This window comes from Brassica oleracea, chromosome C4, assembly GCF_000695525.1.
Source record: "Brassica oleracea var. oleracea cultivar TO1000 chromosome C4, BOL, whole genome shotgun sequence".
In the NCBI taxonomy this organism is placed as follows: domain Eukaryota; kingdom Viridiplantae; phylum Streptophyta; class Magnoliopsida; order Brassicales; family Brassicaceae; genus Brassica; species Brassica oleracea.
In genome coordinates this window covers 5,858,299-5,866,600 of record NC_027751.1, presented here as the reverse complement: position 1 = coordinate 5,866,600, position 8,302 = coordinate 5,858,299, and the positions used below count along the sequence as shown (strand labels likewise).

At 39.2% G+C, this 8,302-nt stretch overlaps 1 long non-coding RNA gene across 1 annotated transcript; it reads right to left on the bottom strand.

Annotated features, from left to right (window-relative positions):
* Nucleotides 1-4,018: 4,018 nt before the first annotated feature.
* LOC106342216 lies at nt 4,019-5,790 on the bottom strand. The gene is made up of 7 exons (XR_001269805.1): nt 5,702-5,790; nt 5,247-5,561; nt 4,906-5,155; nt 4,722-4,815; nt 4,347-4,418; nt 4,182-4,266; nt 4,019-4,103 (listed from the first exon to the last, which is right to left on the bottom strand). It is a non-coding gene; the product is annotated as an uncharacterized LOC106342216 (long non-coding RNA).
* Between the last annotated feature and the right edge of the window lie 2,512 nt (nt 5,791-8,302).

Sequence of the window (8,302 nt, the reverse complement as noted above, 5' to 3'; positions counted from 1 at the left end):
TCCAAAAATGATGACAGTCGTAGAAGATGTGTTTGATGGGTTAAAAAGGCGAGCATTGAACATGCAGATGATAAACATTACACAACTATCAGAGTATAGAAAAGGCGGCCACTGTGGATCCCAGGATCCACACTATGTATTTGGTATTGATTGTTTTTAAAAATTAGAGAAGAAATAATGTGGGATAAGAGAGCTGAAGGATGTAAATCTGGTCTATGGGTTGAAGTTAATATGGAGGATGGTCTCGGGAAAATCTCTATGGGGGAGATGGATAAAAGAGAATTTATTAAAGGGGAAAAGTTTTTGGCAAGTGAAAGTCAAAACTCAAATGGGCTCTTGGATATGGAGAAAGATGTTGAAAATGAGAGAGGTGGCTAAGACGTTTTATAGAAAGGAAGTGGGGAATAGTCGACACATATCATACTGGTATGATAAGTGGTCTACTAAAGGAGTATTGTTTGATATATTAGGAGATAGAGGGATCATCGATATGGGGATAAAACGTGAAGCCACAGTAGAGGAAGCAGTGATTAGTGCAAGACGAAGAAAAAGGCACCGTACACTGGAGCTTAATGAGATATATAGAAGAAGAGTTATTGGCAGTAAAGGAGAAAATGAGAAGTAATGCTGAGGATGGTGCATTATGGAAGAGGAAATCAGATTTTAAACCGACATTCTCAACGCAGGAAACGTGGATGCTTATACGAGATACTAAGTCTACCTGTAACTGGGAAAAAGGTATTTGGTTCTCCCAAGCCTCTCCAAAATTTGATTTCATAACCTGGCTTGCTAAATTAGATAGACTATCTACTATTGATAGAGTATCTAGGTGGACTCAGGGTATTGATGAGACTTGTGTGCTGTGTAAGAATGCTGTCGAAACATGGAATCATTTGTTCTATGAGTGCTCATATTCTGGTCAGGTCTGGGAATATCTTGTAAGAGGGATTCTGAGAAGCGAATATACAAATATTTGGTCTGAGATTGTGGATTTGATCTCGACTGGAAGGCGGGAGAAGAACAGTTTATTCTATATCAGATATGCGTTTCAGGCGAGTGTACATGCATTGTGGAGAGAAAAAAATAAGATTAGGCATGGAGACAAGCCACTTCCTTTGCTGTGTCTGAAGAAGTTCGTTGATAAAGAAGTAAGAAATAAACTCAGTCTATTGAGAACTAAAGGTGTGAAAAGGAGAGAAGGAGTTCTCCAATTTTGGTTTGCTACAAGAGTATAAATAGCTACAAAAATTATGTCTAGTTACAAAGTTGTATTGAGTAGATTCTAAGCTAAGGCAACTCTAGTTGTAACAAGGCTTTTTTTGAATCAATTTAACATTCATTCAAAAAAAAAAAAACAGATTTCGCAATTTGTTCTACATTGTCAAGAGAATGGAGCGACAGAAGAAGAGGAACTTGAGAGTTACTTTCAACGTCTGAGTGTGGATCTTTGTAACAAATGGGATGTATGTGTTATTTTTTTTGTAATTCTCTTTCATATGGATGGTGTTGACTTGTTTGGTTAAAATGTTTTAAGTGGTATCAATTTTTTTTAAATGTTACAGATCCTTAACGCCAGTTTGACAGAGTTTCTTTTTACTTGGAGAGCAAAGAGGGCATGCATAGTTCCCGATCATGTTGTCCAACCAAAAGAGTTAGGTAATATACAATACTTTTGTGATCTGTGTTTAAAAAGGCGATGGCCTTTTGCGAACCGTCCAAACGCCTTGGTTCTCTAAGGCGAAGCTATTTCCTAGAGGCCCTCGCCTTGGTGCGCCTTGGGCTTAATATAAAGTGTCTACAGCGCTTCAAAGCACGCCTGTAGTTTCCTATTAAAACCCTAACTTTACAGACCCTTAATCTATCTTGAAACCTTTCCCTACTACTTTGCGGACCCTTAAAAGATCCTTAAAACATGAAGCTTAGATCCTTTAAGTTTTAGGTGTTCTGTAGATGAGCGACTGAACTTATAGTTTTTTAGTTTGCAAGTTCTTTGTGTTGGTGTTTTGGATTTATCAGTGTGTATATAGCTAACTATATTAGTGTGTTACGTGTGTAAATGACAACTGTCTACGCTTCTCTATAGCTATCTTCTGTACATAACCATAAAATGGTTTCACGTGTATACGTAACAAATACACACACTTCTAACCTAGGAACAAACAACTATCAATATATTTCTAAATTTTTTAATGATGATGATTATTATGATGATCTTTACTGTTTTTTTTTTACAGATACTTGGTGGGCTATAGCCTTGTTCAGAGGTCAATCTGCACTGGTTAAGTTAAAGAGATCTCGTAGAGAACTTTTAACTGTTGCAATGCTCCTGGCTGGTGTCCATTCGCGATATCAATCCGAATCTCACGGTGTAGATCGTCTAGAAGATCTAAGGTCTTTCATGGTTGAAGGAGGTTATGTGAGGGAAATGATTGTTCACCACAGGCCACGAGGATTTGTTCAAGCTGAGCAAAACGACTTTGAGATGCTAGCCAAAGGGCCTGTGGTAGTAGCATTTGATGTTTTCCAAGCTACGAAGACGAATTCGGGTCGGACTGGAACTTGGGACAAGTAAGTGTATTGTGATACGCAAAACTGAAATTATTTTATTATGTAGCTCTGATTAGTGTTATAAAATTTATCTTGATATCTTGCGTAAAAACACTACATATGAATTTCAGGGAATCTTCTGTCCTACAGCGGCCGAGTGTCAGATGCGTCTCTATCAGAGATTTACGAGGCACTGCGTGGTTTTGTACGGGAAAGGTGTACAAGTGAATGACTCAAATATCCAAGAAGTTTGGGAGGAACTTGAAAGTCGTGGGCTTAATTTTGGAGACGAGGGTTTCGTTCGGTTGGCTCGGCGCCACTATCTTATCAGAGAAGTTGTGGAGTTGAAGGTAAACAAACTTCTCACTGTTTGTTTTCATTTAAATAGCAATATCGGCTTTTTTAGTGGTTAATAATGTGTATATTGTTTATTTGCGTTTTAGGTATGATTAAGAAGATCTCATCAGTGGCATCACTATCCAAAACTTCATTATCTATCCAAACGTATCTGTCACTTATTCTCTATGTTACTTTCTTAATGTATCTTGTCACTTATTCTCTATGTTGACTTTCTATCCAAACGTATCTGTATTCTGTCACTTTAGTTAATTTTATTGACTGCTAGGTAAACAATTATTATTCACTTATTATGTAGTATTTGGTGACAACAATTTGCAAGTTTTTTTTTTTAACATTTCCTTGATATGTCCGCATGATAGACCAGTTAAGTTGCAATGTTTCAGCATAATTATCCCCAAGAGCTCTCAGCTATGCTAAGCTGGATTTGATTCCATCCCTTTCGATGGCATTGTGCATATGTATATCACTCTTGGGACAGACTACAACAAAAATGTCCAATACGAGTGACAGAAACTGTATTAGTCAAAGCTTATCACTTTTGATATAGACACTTACTTTGTCCGCAGTGATACAAGAGACGCAATGGCCCACAAGGGAGGAAAAAACAGTCTCGTTGAGCAATAAAAGAAATGGCACAGAGACTTCTAGTTCCATAACTTGCTTCACTTTCATTGCCAACAAACTCTTCAAGATCAGCATCATACGCTACAAAAGACTCGGTCCAAGAACACACGGTTGAACAAATTATTTACAAGTTAGACTTATTGTTGAATCATTATCCGCTACACATCTCTCTTCCCATCAGACTGTAACATTTGACAGAGTTTTATAGCTTCCAGCATGAAGCAAGTCAAGAGACCTGTATATGCACAAATGCTACATGTAATTGATACCAAAAGAATTAGTTTACAATGGCTCAGATACCAAATGAAATTGTACATATGAAGCCCATCTAGCTTGATACGAGAGTTTGATGAACAATTCTTGTTCTTCAGCTAATGCTCCCTGAGCTCAGAGACAGTGAGAGATGAGGATTCATTTCATTCAGCTGAGGCTGAAAATAATGTATAAAAAAAATTGTTAGTGTGGGTCGTAGAGAATAGATACCTGTCTCGGTGCTGGTGAAGTTAAAATAATAGAACTTCCAACAAGAGGCATTGTATTGAATATGCACTCACATCAATATCCAGCTCCACCTGAACAAACACCATCTAAAGTTTTTTTAACAAGTGGACATGTGCAAGAAACACAACAGAAACCAAAGTAATTATTACCTCTCTACGTCCTTCAAGTTGGGGTTAGCCACATTAAGATGATAACTTTTAGATCTACTTATGTTCACTTGAATCACATCACTCCCTGTAAAAAGAACTTTTCTTAAACTCATGAATAAACCAGTGTAACCAATGCACTTAAGTTGGATATCCTAGTAGACTAACCGTGAATCAGATTCAATGAGAGAGCGGTCCGATGAAATGGAGGTTCCTCCAATAAGCAGTGACTGGCCGTTCCTGAGAAAACGAAAGCATTTAAATAACTATGTTGAGATCCCTAGAAGGCAACACTTTCAATCAAAACAACTACATTCACAATTAAGACATCTATCACCTCTATTTCCTTAGTAAGGTTTTGCTTTATGGTTTGGAAATAGGTTTAGGAAAGTAAATAGACTTTTGCTAAGGGTTTAATGGGTTACATGTTCTTCATTGAGTTTAACAAATTCCCACTCAATCACAAATTTAATGACAAATATCAAACCAACATGCAAACCATAGGAGAAAGACAAGCAATAACACAAGAGAATATTAACCAACCTTTATGGACCACAAGCCGAACAAAACAGCCTTCAGGTTTAGCATTATATGAAATATTCAAAGAAGCTCCTTTGTTCAGATAGTAAGGCCATCCCTGAGAAAAATGAAACCAGTTCAATAAATTGTCTGATTAAATATTAACTACTTTAATCAATACAACAATCATGAGGAACCTCAAACCTACCTCGCAAGATCTATGTGAGAGAGACACAAAACGCGATTCAGACGAATTAATTACATCAGCACGAGGAGATGCAAAGAACCCAAACAGCTGAAGACCAGATTCAGAACCATACAAATTTTCCACCTAACAAACGGGATACCATCCTGAAACCGCTATGTGATCTTGGTTACAAGGTGTTTCCAGCCACACCAGACCTTTCATTGCTGCTTGAGAACACACAAGCCAAAACTTGGTTTCAAGAAATGAAAAGCTGCAAAAGAGATCCAGGAAGGATACCGTTATCTCAGAACCTTTCAAACCTTGCAAGGCTAGCGATTATATACAAGTACTGAGGTGTGTACCTGGACACAGACTTCATCGTCAGTAGAAGCTTTAAAGGGTTGAAGAACTCAATAGGAGCGCAAACAGTGGTGGAAGGAGATTCAAAGAACTGGACAAGGCTGAACAATGCGGTTCTTACTTGGTGACAAGAGTAGTGCAGAGAGCACAAGAGACGATGATAGGGAACAGTTTCACAGTATTGCCACCAGTAGCATTCCACCCGTTTAATTGGAAAGACATTCAAAGACTGTTCGGACGCCAAGGAGTAGCGATGAGACTCAACATCACTCAAAGCTGATTTGATCAAGCTGAACAAAAGAAGCTACGGGCTGCATCTGTGGAACAAGAAGAAGACTCAACATTACTCAACTTTGCTGACTAAACTTGTAAATGCTAAAAAAAACAGCATATTACATTATTGATTTAAGTAATTATTAGAATCAGTGTAACTGACGGAATAGAAATTGAGACTTACATTCCGGAAAGAGTGATTAATGTTGGACCTAAATTATTAAGCCAACTGGCTAAAATAATAAAATAATAAAAGGTAAGAGTGAAGAAAAATGGGAAACATCCCACGTCGCCTATGAGGAATAAAATAGAGAAGTATAAATAAGTCTTAAGTCTTAAGCACATGAGTGTGTAAACGGCTTCAGAAGAGAGGATGGCTCCCCATGCGCGCCGCCGCCGTCCGGCCGGCTCGGCATGGGCTTGGGTTTGGGCTTGTGCTTGGTCTTGGGTCTCCGGCCCAATAAGAATATTCTTTTTGGACCAAGTTAAGCTCAACGTTTTGCCATTTAATTCAAAAAAACGACATGCATTTTTTTTTAAAACGACAAGTAGTTTGTTTAGAAAAAAAAAACGTCTTGCATTTTATCCTCTCGAAAGTTTTAAACGAGATAAGAGAGAGTCTTGAGGAAGAAGTTTCGGAACTCAACTTCCTTCGATCTCCGCGAGATTCTCGTCCACGTGCAGCAGCTGTTGCGGGAAGTGGGTCTTCTCCGTCTCTTTAAATATCGTCTCTCCTCTTCCTTCATTGTTTAACTTTTCTCGCATCGAAACCAACAACAAAAATTCCTTAGCGTAAGTCGTAAATACGAGAGTGTTTCGTAGAGTTTATAGTTCGATAGGGCGATCACGAGTGAGGCGTGATTCGTCTGCCATGGTTGTATCTTGGGACTCTATATTCGTACAGTCCCGTCTCACTAACGGGGCGAATATTTTGAGTTAAGGAAAGATATCATATCTCGACTCTATGTCTCTTTGCGAATACGATTTCTTATCGTTCTTGTATTCGTCTTTTACATTCGTCTATTTCCTTAACATCGCTTTTATTTTATCATTTATGTCAGTCCAGTTTTCCGGCGTCTACAATCTTAACTCAAAATCGCTTTACGTTTAAAGCTCTAATCGGGTTGAAAAAACGATTAATGAAAACGGATTTTGGAACTGTTTGCGATTTGCTTTCTAGCCCTTCCGCGAAACATTTGTTCTTATCTTATAATCGGGTTTGTGATTTGCTTTCTAGCACTTCCGCGAAACGTTTCTATGTTCTTTTGAAAACGAGTTTGCGATTTGCTTTATAGCCCTTCCGCGAAACGTTTCTTATTTATTTCATAACGTTTTGCGGATTGCTTTCGACCATTATCGCGAAACGTTTTTGATACATTATCAAAATGTTATTTACATGAATTGTTTCAATAACCGCTTTCTTAAGCGAGTTTGTGAAACATTCTAAGTCTATACAAAATGATTTCTGCGAACGCTTTTAAGCGATTTTGCAAAACGTTTTTCTCGAGACTTATATCGATATGATTTGGTTCAAACACCAAAAATGAAAATCGATTTTGGACTATTATTCTTTGCTTACAAATAATATGTTATTTGTTGATTGGAGTACTAATCCGTCTTCATGTTTTCTAAACAGAAAAATGACGAACGATAACAACACCCCCATTGACACAACTGATGTCACAACAATTCCACTCCTCGTTGCAGCCACTGATGCAACTGTGACAACCACTAGAAACATCACAGCGTCAACCGCTGCAGCAACAACAAGCACTATCCTCCCTGCGGGAAATGCTGCTGATGAAACCACTCGCCGGAGTCTATTCGGTGCTGGTCTTTATCATACTGGTTCAGTTTCAGCAACTGCAAGTGGTCCGGTGGCAGTTCAAACTCCTCCGGCTGTCCCTAGTGTGTTCACTCAAGGACTGATGCCAGACAAGTTTGATGGCAAAGGCTTCAAAACGTGGCAGAAGAAGATGATGTTCTTCCTGACAACGATGAAGCTGGACAAGTTCATCCAGGAGGACAAGCCCCTTATTCCTTACGGGATTGATGATGTTCACAGTCTCGCAACTATTGCCATATGGGTGCATTCCGACTTCATCTGCAAAGGCTACATTTTGGGTCAGGAGCACAGTGTCAACATGGCTGAGCACAAAGTCAAAGGAAAGGCATACGCTAATTCTCCTGCCAAGCCTTCCAAAACTGTTGCAGCCTTGAAGGCTTCTGGAAAAAACTTCAAGAACAAAGGTATTGAGATCAATGCGAATGTGGAGAAGTTCAAGGGGAAATGTCACTACTGCCACAAAGTGGGGCACAAGACTGTTGAGTGTCGCAAAAAGGTCAAGGATGAGAAGGATCAGGCAAATCTCACTGAGGAGGATCTCGTTGCTGTGGTGACTGAAGCCAACATGGTTGAAAGCAACAACCCCAAGGAATAGTGGTATGACACGGGTGCAACCACCCACATTTACACCGATAGGGCGATGTTCAGCACCTATCAGAAAAGCAAGACTGAGGAGAAGCTCATGATGGGAAACACTCCAGTCTCCAAGATTGAAGGACGCGGCAATGTGATTTTGAAGATGACATCCTTATAAGAAAGGCGAGACTCAGGAGAAGCTCAGGATGGGAAACACTGCAGTCTCCAAAATTGAAGGACGCGACAATGTGATTTTTAAGATGACATCTGGACGTGAGGTCACTCTAACGAAAGTGAAGCATGTGCCTGACATGAGGAAGAACCTGGTCTCGGGAACCTTGCTCAGCAAGAATGGATTCGCCA